Here is a 16,381-nt window from a genome sequence, read left to right as displayed (position 1 = left end):
GTCACTGGGGTGCCCATTGTGCAAACCCCTTGGCATCCCCCCTTAGCCTCTGTCGTCCCCAGGACGGGGTGTAATGCCCAGCTGTGGTGGCAGAAGGGGCTCAGGGTCTGGCCCCGGGGGGGGGCTGGATAACGGGGCAGCGCCTGGAGCCTCCCTGGCCTCCTGCAACCCCCCAGCACCCTGTGTCCCCCCGCTTCCAGGCAAAAGCCCTCACCCCGTAGCCTCCAGGATGGGGCATGTGCACACGCATACACACACAGAGATACATACACATATGCACCATACACATGTGCAAACACTTAACATATATACAAATACAACTGCACAAACCCATGCACACACACACATTTATATACACACACCCCCTACTCACACATATACCTTGACACACATGCACACACATGCATGTGCACACATAAACACACACATACACACATATACATACACATATATAAACACATGCATGAGGAGATTGAAGTAGATGGACACCTGTAAAGTTGAAAGCAGACCCTGTATTGCTAAAACACACACATATTTAGTCACATATTCTGCAAAGTCACTGTACACGTGCACAAGTATAAAATATGATTGGTTATATCAACTCTGTACATGCGCATAAACATAAGATATAATTGGTTATACCAACTCTGTACACACGCATAAGCATAAGATATAATTGGTTATATCAACTTAAACATGCAAAGCTTGTCTCAGTCTAATTGGTCGAGATAAACTGCCGAATTGAGGTTTTTTGTGCCAAGTTCCCTTTATCATGGAATGCACACCTGTGTTCTTCTAATTGACTTTATTATCATCTTTCTTTTTTTGTCTTCTTGTTTATTCTGTTCAAGGTCTTCTAAAGGCATCTGCAATGCTCTTGCGACCGACGTTAGCTAAATATGTGTCCACAATTCCCCCTTTTTGTTTTTCGACAATTAACACCTGTTGTATTGTCCTTTGTAAAGACCTATGAACACAATTAAACACGGTAAAAGCAACATTATACCTAATAAAATACATAAGAATAAAAGCCTGATTTTTAACAAAGATACAAACCAACTCCCAAGTCCCCATCCCGTAGTTAAATGCTCTAAGTTAAAAAACCAATCATCTTCTTGCAACTTCTTTGTCTGATCCATTAACTTTTGAATACTTTTATGTATCAATTCTGAATGATCTGACAAATTCATACAACACATTCCATCGAAATCCTGACATCCATGCCCGTGAGCTAATAGCAAAAAATCAATAGCAGTCCGATTCTGTAAAGTGGCGTGTCTGATCAATTGAATGTCAGATGTCAAATCACTCAGTTTTCTCGTAGTTTGATCTGTCTGTTTGCCTAACCAACATGTCAGCTTTCTTAATTGTGTTAAAGCTCCTGCAGTTGCTACACCGAGGGTTAATAGGCTAGCTGTAATGATCTCTCCCCTATTCCATAAATCCACGTTATCATCACACTTGCTGCTTAAAATATGTCGCTTATATCTATGTAAATGAGTATGATTTAAAATCATGCTAACATTTGGAGTAAGCAAAGTTAATCGTCTCAATGTACAAGGCCCTCCCCTCCCGCTGGAAGGGAGTCCAGGCTAAGCTCTATCTCCACATATCAAAAACACTCTGTCGTGGTTTCTGCCCAGCCGGTAACAAAGGACCACGCAGCCGCTCGCTCACTCCTCCCGCCCCCCTCCGGTGGGATGGGGAGGAGACGGAGGAGAGAAAAGGAAAAAAAACCGGAACCTCGAGGGTTGAGATAAGGGCAGTTTACTGGGACAACACACAAAAAAAGAGAAGTTACAACAACAACAACGGTACTAATGAAAGAGTATACAGAAAAGAGTGATGCACAGTGCAACTGCTCAGCACCCGGAACCCGACGCTCCGCCACTTCCCCCACCGAAAGTCGAGAGAGGTCTCCCCCTAGCCCGCTCCCCATTTATATACTGGGCATGATGTCACATGGTATGGAATAGCTCCTTGGCTAGTTCAGGTCAGCTGCCCCGGCTATGCCCCCCCCCCCCCCCCAGCTCCCAGGTTCCTGTAAAAATTAACTCTATCCCAGCTGAACCCAGGACACACTCCCGGAGGCAGTTTTCGAGGTTCTGCAATTCCTAGGGATTTATTAGTGACTGTTTTGTTACACCAAAGAGATGCATTTTTAAACAAAGGTTTTTTGGGAGTTACGTCTTGTCCTTCTGTTTCATAAGGAGGCTTAAAGTAAATACACATTGGGGTTCCCAGACTTCCTAAAATGTTCAATTCCTGGGGTTCATTGGGCTGCCTTAGGCAGCAAGTCCTTCCATGTGTCCCAATTTTCTATGCATTGTTCTGTAGTGCTACAGAGGTGCCCACATGACTCTGTAGTATTACAGGCCCGATTGCAGGTGGCCAATCTGGACCTATTGACACCCTGGAGCACCACTGCACTGTTCTTTAATGGTACTCCTACCAAACATGTATGAAAAGGCTGTTCAGGTAATGCCAATGACACACAAAAAGAGGTTTGATTAATAGCTTTAGCCACTGTCACCCAAACATTCTTACTGTCCCACGGCGTTAAACGATGTGGATCAAACACCGGTGTCACTGTCATGCTGCTTACTACAGTCAGTGTGTTCCATATCAATCTCAGCATAAGGTTTCGTCCATTTAGTTGGAATCCACTTTGGCCCATTTTCTGTAATGACACAAGCATAACCTCGGCCCCACGTTATTACTTTAAAAGGTCCTTCCCATTGCTGGCGCTCAATATTTTTAACCCAGACTTTCCACCCATTATCAATATTTTGAATCCCACTATTCATTGTTTGAAAATGCCGAACTACAGGGGGAACAACTGACTCTCCACGCAGGGTCAAAAAATTCATCACATATACTGCTTTCATGAGTCTATTTGAAGGAGGTTCCCCTAATTCCCCTGTTTTTTGTTTTTCCAAAAAATCTTTTAATACTTTATGAGTACGTTCAATTATAGCTTGACCTGTGGGAGAATGAGGAATGCCGGTAATATGAGTAACTCCCCATTGCTGAAAAAATTCCTGAGTCCGTTGTGCTATAAAACATGGTCCATTATCTGTTTTTATCTGGGCCGGGACACCCATTACTGCAAATGCTTGTCGTAAGTGTGTTTGTAGATGTCGACTTGTTTCACCCGCAAGTGCTGTGGCCCATATCATCAAGGAATATGTATCAACAGAGACATGAACAAAACGCAATTTTCCAAAAGCTGGTACATGAGTCACATCAGTCTGCCATAATTGCAAGGATTGCAGACCCCTAGGATTTACAGCGCCATCTCCGTGCCCGGATAATTTCTGGCACTCAGCACAGGACTGAATGATGGCTTTAGCATCTGCTATAGAAATTTGAAACTGTTTGGCTAATACTTTTGCTGGTTGGTGGAAAAAACTATGAGCTCCACGTGCCTGTAAAAGTTTATTGGGGGGTGGCCCAGTCCATACAGGATTAGCTAGTAAATCAGCTCGTTTATTCCCTTCTGTGATCCATCCAGGCAAACTGGTGTGACTTTGCACATGCATTATATAATAACACTTTGTCCGTTGGTTTAACAGAAATAGCAACATCTTAAATTTTTCAAACAATGTGACATTATCAATTTCTTTCAAATAAGCCCGTCTCAAGCGTTTCACTACACCTACCACATATAAAGAATCAGCAATAATATTGACCTCAACATCCTGCCACTTTTTAAATACTTCTATTACAGCTTGAAGTTCCACCACTTGGGGGGATCCTTCACATGTGACAATGTGATTTTTCCATACCTGACCTTCTTTCCAAACTACTACTGCCTTTCCTGTTTTTCCACTGTCATCCGTAAATATTGTAGGACCATCAGTAGGTAACTCTGCACACAATTCTTTTTCTTCTAGTTGTATATTTTGTAGCAAGGTAAACATTTTGTGTGCAGGAAGATGAATATCTATCTTTCCTTTGAAATCTGCAAAAGCAATTTGTAAAGTTAGACTATTCTGTAGACACCATTGTAAATATCCTTGAGTCAAAGGAACAACAATCGTGTGTGGTTCTTGTCCACAAATCTCAATAATCCGATGTCTCCCCTTTATAATTAATTCTGAAATCATTTCAATTCGAGAAAATATGGTTTTTCGGGCCTGATGAGCTAAAAAGATCCATTCTATTATTAACAAGTCTTTGTGACTCCCCTCCCATTGATATATGATCCCGAGGGGTTGTTTTTCTCGGTTTAAAATGCTAAGATTAATGTCAAGATTTTCTTTAATCCTAAAAGCCTGACTCTGGGATATTATATCTGCTATCTGTTGTAATGCTTGTTTACCTTGAGGGGTCAATTGTCAAGGTGCCGTTAAGGTAGTGTCGCCCCGTAACATTTCAAATAAAGGGGTCAGAAGCTCATTATCTATTCCCAACAGTGTTCGAACCCAATTGATTGTCCCCAGTAATTTTTGCACATCATTCAATGTTTCAATCTTGTCTGTAATTTCCAGTTTTTGTGGAACTATCGTTTTTTCTAAAATCTTCCAGCCTAAATATTTCCATGGTTGCATTTTTTGTACCTTTTCTGGTGCTATTTTTAAACCAAAATCAGACAATTGTGTAGTCAATTCTTTGAGCTTTTCAGATAACTCTCTTTTCCCTGCAATCAAGATATCATCCATATAGTGATAAATAATCAAGTCTGGATTTTGTTGTCTAAACCCTTTTAGAGCTTGGGATACATAGGATTGGCATATGGTTGGAGAATTTTTCATTCCTTGTGGCAGAACTACCCAATGATAACGTTCCATGGGTTCCTGTTTGTTTATGGTGGGGATAGAAAAGGCAAATTTTTCTGCATCTTTTGGGTCTAGATATATTGTAAAAAAACAGTCCTTTAAATCAATAATCAAAATGTTCCATCCTTGTGGAATCATAGTAGGCGTGGGTAACCCTAATTGAAGGGCTCCCATATTTTCCATTACTTCATTTATTTTTCTTAAATCATGCAACAGTCTCCATTTCCCAGATTTTTTTGGAATGACAAAAACTGGTGTATTCCAAGGGCTCATGGTATTCACCAAGTGCCCCTGTTCCAATTGCTCCTGTACTAACTGTTTCAGGATGGCGACCTTAGATTCAGTCAGCGGCCACTGATCTACCCAAATCGGTTCCTCTGTTTTCCATTTCAGTTTTAGGCATGGTCGCCTGTCAATGGCCGCGCCACAAAATTGTCTCCTGTACTAAGCACACATCCCATTTGACTTAATGCATCCCTACCTATCAGGTTCATAGGTATATTGGTTACATAAGGTTTGATATAAGAAACTGAATTTTGACAAATCAATTGAATCATATATTTGCTTTGTCAAGTTTTTGATAATCCTCCCACACCGAACAGTTTCAAATCCATCTCAGAAAGCTCCCAAGTGACAGGCCAGTCCTCCCATGACAGAACTGTTACATCTGCTCCAGTATCCACTAATGCTTGTAATTTTATTTTTTCTGGCCTGTTTTTTGCATTTTGTAACTCTACTGATATACTAGGTTTTGTTTTATTGATCTCCATTGACTACATAATTTGAGCTTCTAATCCCGTAGATCCAAACCCTGCATTGCCATGCTGCTTATTAACCTTACATGGTACATTTGATTTAAAAGGGACTAGCTGTGCAATTCTACTTCCTTCCTGTATCGATACTGGTGGAGACGGCATCCAAATCATAGCATAAATGCGACCTGTGTAGTCCGCATCAATCACCCCAGGAAGCACAAAAATTCCTTGTAATGTTATACTCGACCGTCCCAACAACAGAGCACTAAGCCCATTACCTAATGGTCCTTGTGCGTTTACTGGCACACGGTGTACCTGAGAGTTCCATAGGGAGATGGTTTCTATTGTTGAGACATCCACTCCGGCGCTTCCAGCTGTTCGGGCTGGCAATTCTGCCAGACATCCTTCTTGGCGCTATTCTAGGATCCTTTCGGAGCTGTTGGGGTCATCGCACCGCTCCTCGCGCTCTTCTTGTAGTTTCCCGGCAATTGAGTACCTCGGGGTGGCAGAGCTACACCTTCGCTTGTAAAACGAGATCTACATTTGTTAGTATAATGTCTCCCTTTATGACAACGAGGGCATATATTAGGCTCAACTTCCAGTTTGTTTCGCCCCTCTTTACACTGAAATTGCAAATGTCCCGGTTGTCCACATTTATAGCATTTCTTAACATTTTTTGTATCCATTCGCATGGCTACAGCAAAAGCATTGGCCATTAATGTAGTTTTATGCTCCAAAGACCCAACTTTGTTACAGGCCTCTATCATATCTACTAGCGTCACTCTTCCTGGCATTTATTGTAGTATTTTTTTACAGTCTGGATTTGCATTTTCCACGGCCAATTTTATTATCAATGCTTCTTTGGCATCAACATTATCTATTTGCTTTTCAATAGCATCTCGCAGACGATCAATAAAGGACATATAAGGTTCCGTATTACCCTGCCTTACACTTGTAAATGATTGTTGTGGCTTTCCGGCTTCAGGCAAGGTTACCATTGCCTTCAGAGCTAAGGAAGCTGATTCTTGTAATACTTCCACCGGTAGCCTTGCTTGCCTATTAACATCTGCAAAGTCACCAGTCCCCATCATTTGTGCAGTAGTGATCTCCTTCTGGGCGGTCCAAATTTTTTAGTGCTGCTAAATCACATAATTCTGCCCATTTCACCTTCCATAATAGACGCTGAGTCGGGGTTAAAATCATTGTAGCCAATTGTGTACAGTCAAAGCCCGTTAAAATTTGACCAGAAAATATATTCTCCAATAATGCCTGACTAAACAGAGCAGACAGTCCATTAGCCATTACTGTTTTCCGTACTTCTTTTATTAAATCCCAATTGAAAGGTTGCCACACGTTTGGGGCATTCTGCCTGACTGTAACTGGAAAAGCCACAGGATTTAGACCTTCGGTTAACATTTTATCATTTATGTCCTTCCATCGCTTTTTTATAGCCTCTCCTGGGGATGTATCTGCCTCATAGGGAGGTGCAGTGGGGATAGGTCTCTGCTCGAGAGACAGGTTACTTAAAAGTTGATTGTTGCCTTCATTAATGACATCTCCCTCGGTGTTTAATTGCTCATCACTGTCCGAATTATTTACCACCTCGCCACACACACTTTTCTCTTTTTCCGGGGTATTTTCAATTGAAATTTTTACAGCAGCAGCCACCTCCTTTTCTGCCTTAAGGGCTTTCAACGTTTCCAGCACCAGTCTCCACGTAGCGGAGATTTTCTGAGCCTTCACGTCCCCACGCGATACAAAGTCCCAAATTACTTTTCCCATTTCTTCCCAATTTTTAATTTCAAAGACTTCTACATTCGAAGTGGGGGCACCATGGTCCTTAAGCCATTTCAGCATCATACGTAAAGTATTTGAATCATATTTAACTCCTCTCATGGAGAGGATATGCGAAAGCATTTGTACAATTGCCCCTTCTTCCACAGACATCTGGGCACCCATTTTAATCTTTCTAGCCGCTCACCTTACTTCCAAACGAGCAGGTGATTGATCTCCCCGGAGAAAGTTGTCCGCTCAGTCCAGCTGGCTAGACGACCGTTCGGCTAGAGTCTCCTCCGGACGCACTTCCAGCAATTCCAGCGTTTTCTCGACCCGCTATCACGTCGGGGTCACCATTTGAGGAGACTGAAGTAGACGGACGTCTGTAGTCTTGAGAGCAGACAACAGACGACACTTTATTGCTAAAACACACTCATACTTATAGTCACATATTCTGCAAAGTCACTGCACACGCGCACAAGCATAAAATATGATTGGTTATATCAACACTGTACATGCGCATAAACATAAGATATAATTGGTTATACTAACTCTGTACACGCGCATAAACATAGGACATAATTGGTTATACCAATTAAAACACGCGAAACTTCTCAGTCTAATTGGTCAAGATAAACTGCCGAATTGAGGTTCTTTGTGCCAAGTTCCCTTTATCGTGGAATGTGCACCTGTGTTCTTCTAATTGGCATCTTTCTTTTTTAGTCTTCTTGTTTATTCTGTTCAAGGTCTTCTAAAGGCCTCTGGAATGCTCTTGCGGCCGATGTTAGCTAAATATGTGTCCACAGAATCCCTTGAAAATTTGGTACAACTTTTGCAGAAAACAACCTCCAACCTGGAAGAGCAGTTAGCAGAGAAAGAAAGAGTAATTTGCTTGTACAAACAGCAAGCAGAGGAAAAGGAGGAAGAAAATCGCTGTCTAAAAGATGCCTTGAAAGAAGGACTTTCAAAGTCTGTTGAATCATTGAATGAGATAGAAATGAAAATGGAAAAGATAGGTATTCGGCAAATAAGTCAGGTATACCCCCAAAAGGAACTAGAGGAAGCAAGGAAACACTTCAGGGAAAACCCCCAAGTGAGGCCTTTGATTAAAGCAGAATATACTTATATAAATGATGAGGATAATGACCCACATATTACAACTAAAGAGATACCATACACTCCCACTGAATTGGCCAAAATGAAAAGAGAATATGGGCGCCTTCCCAAAGAATCCGAAACAGAGTATGTGTGGCGTGTATCTTTAACTGGAGGGGACCAAATTCAGTTAAGTGAAAGGGAAGCTAGTGGTTACTGGGGCCACGGTGTCTTTTTAACAACAGGGGATAGACGTGCCCCATGGTCCCTAACCCAGCGGGCTGCCTATTGGGCCGGAGGGCTGAACCCCTTAGACAGGGGGGATCCCCTAGCAATCACAGGCACAGTTGATCAATTGCTAGAAAGTGTGCACAAAGCAGCCTGCCTGCAAATGATACATGAAAAGAAGTTAGTTCCCGGATGTGAATCCCCAATGATGTTGCCGGTGAATCCTGAAATCATGACTCCTTTGATAAGGGGACTCCCAGAATCACTCAAATCTACCGGGATTGTTCTCCAAAGGACCATAGCGTCTTTAGACCCTGTAGAAAAGTTGGAGAGCTTTATTAAAGGCAAAAGAGATGAAATTTATGTTGGCACAGATTCACCTTTTAATCATAGCTCGACTTCTTCCCACTCAAAACATAAAAGGATGTAGACATGGGGAGATGTAGCACAGGAATTGATAGATTATAGCAGAAAATACGGTCCTGTGAGAACTTTGGAGGAGAAACCTAAAGGAATCCGTCAAGTAGGAGCTAAAGATTTACCCCTATCTGTTAGTAAAACTGTAACCGCTCTCACTGACCCCGCCATTGCTGCTGACTACTCCTACTCTAAAACTGGGGGAGGAGGAAGACAGCCCCTGACTCGACAGCAATGGTGGGCTTTGGGAATTAAAAAGGGAGTTCCCAGAGATGTGATGGACAGTTTACCCCTTAATAAACTGAGTAAACTGATATCAAAGTGGTATGGTCCAAAACAACACCCACAGCACTTAAGGTCAAATAGAGAAATCTCTCCTGTCATGCCCACAGCCCCCCCCCGCGGAGAGCACGGGCGATGGGGAAAGTCAGCAGGGAAACTAGAACCTCCGTTCCTTAGCAGTGGGCGGGGGAACGGAGGATGGATTTACATCCGACAGCTCACTAAAACTAACAGAGGAGATTTATTGATTACAGCTATTGTAGGTCCTAAGCGTGCACCCGTAACCTTTTTAATTGACACCGGTGCACAGATCTCTGCCCTGACTGAGGACGATGCACAGAGGTGTGGGGTGATTCCCTCTAAGCGAAACGTTTGTGTCTTGAATGCTTTAGGGTCAACAGAAGTTATGAACGTTGTTCCGGTAAAGCTGATGCTGCCGGGAGAGGAAGGCACAATCACTATTAACATGGTGGTTGGGAACATTCCGACTAACCTGTTAGGAATAGATGCCCTTAAAGGAAGGGGGTGGGAGGATTCAGAAGGATTGTTGTGGACTTTCGGGACACCGCAGCTGAACATCAGGCTACTTCAAACTGCACCCCCTCTGCCATTTAGCAAAGTAACTAGTGTTAAACAATATCCCCTCCCCCTGGGAGCAAAGGAAGGTATCAAACCAGTCATGCAGGAGATGCGGGAACAAGGAGTGGTGATAAATACCCATTCTCCTTTCAACTCGCCAGTATGGCCGGTGAAAAAACCTAATGGGAAGTGGAGGCTCACAGTAGATTTTCAAAGGCTGAATGCTAACACAGGGCCTCTGACTGCCGCAGTCCCTAATATGGCTGAACTGGTAATAACAATTCAGGAGAAAGCTCATCCGATCATGGCAACCATAGATGTTAAAGATATGTTTTTCATGATACCTTTGCAACCAGAAGACAGAGATCGTTTTGCTTTTACTTGGGAGGGACAACAATTTACCTTTACCCGGCTGCCTCAGGGATACAAACATTCCCCTACACTAGCTCACCACGCTTTGGCCCAAGAACTGGAGAAAATACCAAAAGCCGACGGCATAGCTGTCTATCAGTATATTGATGATATTCTTGTGGGTGGAGATAAAGAAAAGGAGGTGGGGGCAACCCAACAGAACATAATTTCTCATTTGGAGAACTTGGGTTTGCAAATTCCCCCAGAAAAGATCCAAAAACCCTCACAAGAAGTAAAGTTTTTGGGAATTTGGTGGAAAGGGGGAATGACATGTATCCCACCAGACACCCTCACTTCTCTAGATCAGATTAAAATGCCTGAATCAAAAAAGGATTTGCAGCATGCTTTAGGGTTATTGGTATTCTGGAGAAAACATATCCCAGACTTTTCTATCATTGCCAGACCTCTTTATGATTTGCTGAGAAAAGGGGCCAAATGGGAATGGACTGCTTCTCAGGAAGAAGCAATGCAATTGTTAATTTTTGAAGCAACAGCTCATCAGGCTCTTGGCCCTATCCACCCTACAGACCCCTTTCAGGTAGAATGGGGGTTTGCCACAACAGGATTGTCAGTATACATTTGGCAACGTGGTCCTGAGGGTCCAACCTGCCCTGTAGGATTTTACTCCCGCGGCTTTAAGGATGCTGAGAAGAGATATACTGCATGGGAGAAAGGTTTGTTTGTGGTTAGCATGGCTCTCATAGAAGTGGAGAAAATTACGCGCCAGCAACCAATCGTGCTAAGAGGCCCATTCAAAGTTATAAAAGCAGTCACTAACGGGACCCCCCCTCCTGACGGGGTGGCCCAGAGAGCCTCGGTACGAAAGTGGTATGCCCAGATTGAACACTATTGTAACCTTTTTTCAGTGACTGAAGGAGCTTTAAAAAACTTAGCTATCCAAGAAACAGAAAGCCTGGACGGCAGCCAAGACAAACCTATCTCAGTTATTCGGGTAGCCCCTCCTTTCTCCCACGATCAGTCAGTGAATGCTTGGTTTACCGACGCTTCGGCAAAGCGAGAAGGAAAAGTGTGGAAATACCGGGCAGTAGCCCTCCACACTACTACTAAAGAACAGATAATAACAGAGGGAGAAGGGAGTGCCCAGGTAGGAGAATTAATTGCAGTATGGAGCGTTTTCAAACATGAAGCACAAACCACTTCCCCTGTCCATATATATACTGATTCCTATGCAGTGTTTAAAGGATGTACTGAATGGCTCCCTTTCTGGGAGCAAAATGAATGGGAGGTTAACAGAATTTCAGTGTGGCAAAAGGACAAGTGGCAAGAAATCCTGAGCATTGCAAGACAAGGGAACTTTGCTGTGGGATGGGTAGCTTCTTATCAAGTAGATGGGGGGCTCGGCAGGAGAATGGAACAACAAAGCTGATGAATTAGCAAGACTAGCTCCTGTACAAAAGGACCAGATCACAGAAGATTGGGATCGTTTGCTAGAATGGTTACATATAAAACGTAAACATACGGGAGCTAAAGATCTGTATCGTGAAGCCCTTGCCCGAGGTTGGCCTGTCACTAGGGAAATGTGTAAAACCTGCATATCAGCCTGTGAACAGTGCCGTACACGGCTCGAAAGACACCCCTTAGAGGATGACCCTCTGCATTTAAGAGAGGGTAAAGGCTTGTGGGATGCTTGGCAGGTAGATTATATAGGCCCCTTTAAGAAATCAGGAGGAAAACGCTTTGTGCTGGTAGGAGTGGAGATAACATCAGGGCTAGTCCAAGCTGAAGCTTTTAACAAAGCTACAGGAGAAAAAACCGTGAAAGCACTGCGTGAATGGTTTGGAATTTTTCCAAAACCACAAGAAATACAATCTGACAATGGCTCCCACTTCACCGCCAAAATCGTACAGGATTGGGCATGAAGTGAAGGGATTAAATGGGTCTTCCACACTCCATACTATCCACAGGCCAACGGGATTGTAGAAAGAACAAACGGTCTCTTAAAACGACTTTTGAAACCACAAGAGGGAAATTGGGATGCCCGCCTATGGGAAGCTGTCAAAGGTGTAAATGACAGATGGGGGGTAAATGGATGCCCCAAAATTACTGCCTTTTGCCCGAAGGCTCCCTCTCTAGTTCCCTCATTAAAGGGACCAGATGATTCTAAGAATCCAGCACATTTCCCTGGACAACCTGTCCTAGTAGAACTTCCCACTGTAGGAAGTGTGCCACTGGTATTAAAAACCCCACTGAATGTATACTCATGGGTAGCATCCGATGCCCTAGGGAAGGAGCATCGGATAAATACTCGCTGGATAATTCCATCATTTTAATTTTCTGTATAGTATTAATCTCTTTTGCCTCAGAGAGGCAAGTTTTGGTTTTTTTTTTGTTTTACAGAAGAACTCCGAGGGACGCCAAGAACAGCATGAATTATTAATCACTTAATTAGATTGGTAGTACTTTTTTGTATCTCACCACTAATCTGTAGCCAAAAGAATACAGAATGGCCATGGTCCCAAGCTATTGTCCAGTATACTTGGAGTATGGGACAGTATCCCAAAGACCGTCTCCCAAACTTAGCCACTGTAGTAATGTATGATTCTGAAGTATACCACCCACTTGAGTGGGGGGAATGGGACAAAAAAGACTGGGTCCGTGTCCTGACTGGAACAATTGGAGAAAAAATCCAAGTGGGATGCAGAAAGGTGGAAGGATCTCTTTATGAGAAAGCCTCTTCAATTACCATCTCTGGAAATCTATTGGACCCTAGTTCCAACATCACTGCAAAATTCTGTCCTACAATAGAATGGGGATGTAACAAACAGGATTCTCTCATTACGTGTTGCCGTCAAAAGAATGTCGGTAACTACCCCCTAGACCCAAGTACCAATAATGTTGAAATCACCAAATCCTGTCTTAAGGAACAAGGAGATTGTTGGTATAATTTCACTTTGACCAAGCCAGTTTATGTGGTGTGCGATTGGCTATCTAATCCACCGACCAGAGAGCTATCAGGCCTAACATTTAAATTCAAAATGAATGTTGTAACTAGGATGCTTGTTGCAGTAGTCACGCACGATGGCATAGATACCCTCTTTACGCTGACTGACAAAGATGAAGTTATACCCTCTTTTACAGTGGTACAAGGAAATAACATCACAATAAGATGCAGACTGATCACTGAATCTCACATTGAATCCACAAACAGTTATGGAATTGGACCTCATGGCCCCATTTTGTTGTGTAAAAATCAAAACCTAGACTGTTGGTTAAACTTGACTGCTGTACAATACTCTTATAAAGTTATGTGTGGTAAAAATAACACTAAATATTGGGGAGGATTTAAAATAGATGTTGTAATACCTAGTACCCAACCAATTGTTGTGTTCAGTCCAAAAATCTTTGAAATTGGACCGTATGTGATCAGAAATACGGGCCTACAACAAATGTTGTTTAACCCGGCGTGGTCTCAAACGAGTTGAATTGTCAATGCAGAACAATGTTTCAGACATTCAGCCAGCTTGCTCACCTTTCCTAAAGACTTCTTACGAGGGATGGACAACCTGGCTGCAAAAACAAACTCTTCCCATGAGAAGAACACAGAGAGACCTAACCGGTGTTTTGGGAACAGGATTGGGAGTTTTAAATAGCATCAATTCGGAAGTAATAATGAACAAGTTGGCTACCTCAATTAGTGATTTGGCTAAATTACAACAGCCTTTGCGATCTTCTTTATTGGCTTTGGGGACTAACCAGTGGCTGTTGTCAAATATAGTACCAAAATGGGAAAGGTAAATGTAAGGGACCACGAATTGATTACTGATGCACTTGGGGTGATCCAAAATAACGTCTCTTTGGCTCTCAGTTGTATCCAGGCTCAAATATGGATGCAGTCGGTAGCCGCCTCAATTATAAGAGAAGGTGAAGAAGGCACTCTCCCCACTGAAATTCGGAAAATAATTTGGGACAGTGCCACTGATTTTGAGAAGGAACTCCAATCTTGGTGGAACCTGGTAAACTTTACTTATGATCCCGTTACAAACATAGCTATAACTTTTGTGCTTACTATATATAATGCTACCATATACCCAATTTATCCCGTTATTGCATTAGGGTTGAACCACAACGGAACTATACTCTATCCTTTTGAGCATAGAGTATGGGCCCGAGAGGTGAATGAAAAATGGCAAACTGTTAATTTGGAATCTTGCACTGTACGAGAACAACAAGGATTTGTTTGTGAAGGCAATGCAATTGAGGCACAAGATATTTGTTTAGATACTGAACAAAATATTTGCCATTTTGAGATTCATCCTAATGAAACCCTGAAACCGTACTCATATATATCGGCAAAGGCTTGTGTATGTTTGAGGACTGTTTGTGATTTTCTATCTGTAGATAAGGTAGTTGTGGAGACTAAAAATCATTCAAATTTTTGTGTTTGTAATTTTACTAAGATTGTCGGATGTGACTTTTCTTATTCGGCCCCGGTCACATCTCACCAACTTTTGCAATCTAACTATGTGTTGATTCATGAATTGTTGCCTATACCCATTGGAATGAATCTCACTTTGGTAAAACAGTTATTACAACACAAGGATTTGGTTGAGATTTTGGAAAAAATTAGGGAAAATGGACAGAAAACCTTAATAACTGTTCATCACAATGTGAAAGAAATACACCGAGTTTTAGAAAGAGTGCAAAGGATGCAGAACATAGATGGTGGGACACACTTTTCGGCTGGTCGCCTACTGCTACAGGCATCCTGAACAAGTTGTGTCCACCCATCGTGGTTCTCTTGATATTGGTTTTGATCAGTTTGGTTTTGTCAGCAGTATTGTATGTCATAGCCTGGAGAATGATGAATCGGTTAACGCGTTTGATGTCTGTATTGAAAACATATAATATGCTTGATGTTCCATCCAATGTGGATATTCCCAAATCAATTGATGTTTTGAAACCTCATTGATTTTTTTTTATATAAACAATTTTGATTGTAATTGATATAATTGTAGTTGCCTTTTTATCTTCTCTCCTTTTCTCCCTCTCTCTCTCTTTTCTTTTCCTTTTCTTCTTCCTCTTTTTTATCATGCTACCACCAAGTGGTCCTGATGTCCTGACGACCATGTTGAGCCACAGGGTGGTGTAAGAGTCGGTCAGAAAATCAGCATTGTCTCAACATTGTCATCAGGAACATGAACAGTACGTTACCTGACAACGGCCTGTTTGGAGCACAGCGGCCAATCCCAAGGACAGAATGTGTGGTACAAGGCTCCTGGAAGGTACCTGGCTAGAGCCGTTAGAGATAAACCGCATAGCTACTGTCAAAAAGGATGGATTGCAACCGTTGCCATAACATCGATGAAGAAATCATGAACTCTAGACGAACTTTGCTCCATTATAATACCAAACACACCCTCCTGGTCGAAGGCTACCCGCCTCCAAGACTTACCACGCATCGGACAACTGACCCTGCGCCTGCGTGATAGCCTTGCTCGAGAAGGGCGGAGATATGAATAATTGTATTCTGAGAAGGGCGGAGACTCCTGAGGCAGAGGTGGAGCAAGGTGTGTTACTAAACATAAAAGATGACTTCTGAACAATGGGAATTTGAAGCTTCCCCACCAAGGACCACGACGATCGACGACGCAGCATTAGCTGGACCCGGGACCGTTAGGACGTCTTGAGATCAGCGGTGGTAGCTATAACCTCTCTTTCTCCTCTCTCTAAACTTAACTTTACTTTTCTCTTTTCTTTCACCCATCTCTAACTATCGCATGCCTCTTCACAGGCAATACAATAAAGTTATACTGTGTGATTACTGCTATCCCCTTTGGTGTTGGTCACCTTAATTTTGCACTTTCGAGATCGTAGCAAACGAACCATCACGAGTCCACCGAGTGGACCGTGACAGGCCCTGAGCAACAGCAAGCCTTTGCACAAATTAAACGGGAGATTGTTCACGCAGCAGCCCTTGGACCAGTCCGGGCTGGACAAGATGTTAAAAATGTGCTTTATACTGCAGCCGGGGAGAATGGCCCTACCTGGAGCCTCTGGCAGAAAGCACCCAGGGAGACCCGAGGTCGACCCCTGGGG

The 16,381-nt window shown here is 42.8% G+C and overlaps 1 long non-coding RNA gene across 1 annotated transcript; it reads left to right on the top strand.

The window, feature by feature from the left end:
* The first annotated feature begins 2,543 nt into the window (after positions 1–2,543).
* LOC121232897 lies at positions 2,544–15,663 on the top strand. Its single transcript, XR_005931753.1, has 4 exons — positions 2,544–2,646; positions 7,556–7,558; positions 13,250–13,259; positions 15,653–15,663. It is a non-coding gene; the product is annotated as an uncharacterized LOC121232897 (long non-coding RNA).
* The last annotated feature ends 718 nt before the right edge of the window (positions 15,664–16,381 follow it).

The sequence above is a fragment of the Aquila chrysaetos genome, assembly GCF_900496995.4.
Source record: "Aquila chrysaetos chrysaetos chromosome W unlocalized genomic scaffold, bAquChr1.4 W_unloc_1, whole genome shotgun sequence".
Taxonomy (NCBI): domain Eukaryota; kingdom Metazoa; phylum Chordata; class Aves; order Accipitriformes; family Accipitridae; genus Aquila; species Aquila chrysaetos.
The sequence above is the reverse complement of the archived record's forward strand: the minus strand, read 5'-3'. Positions and strand labels throughout refer to the sequence as shown.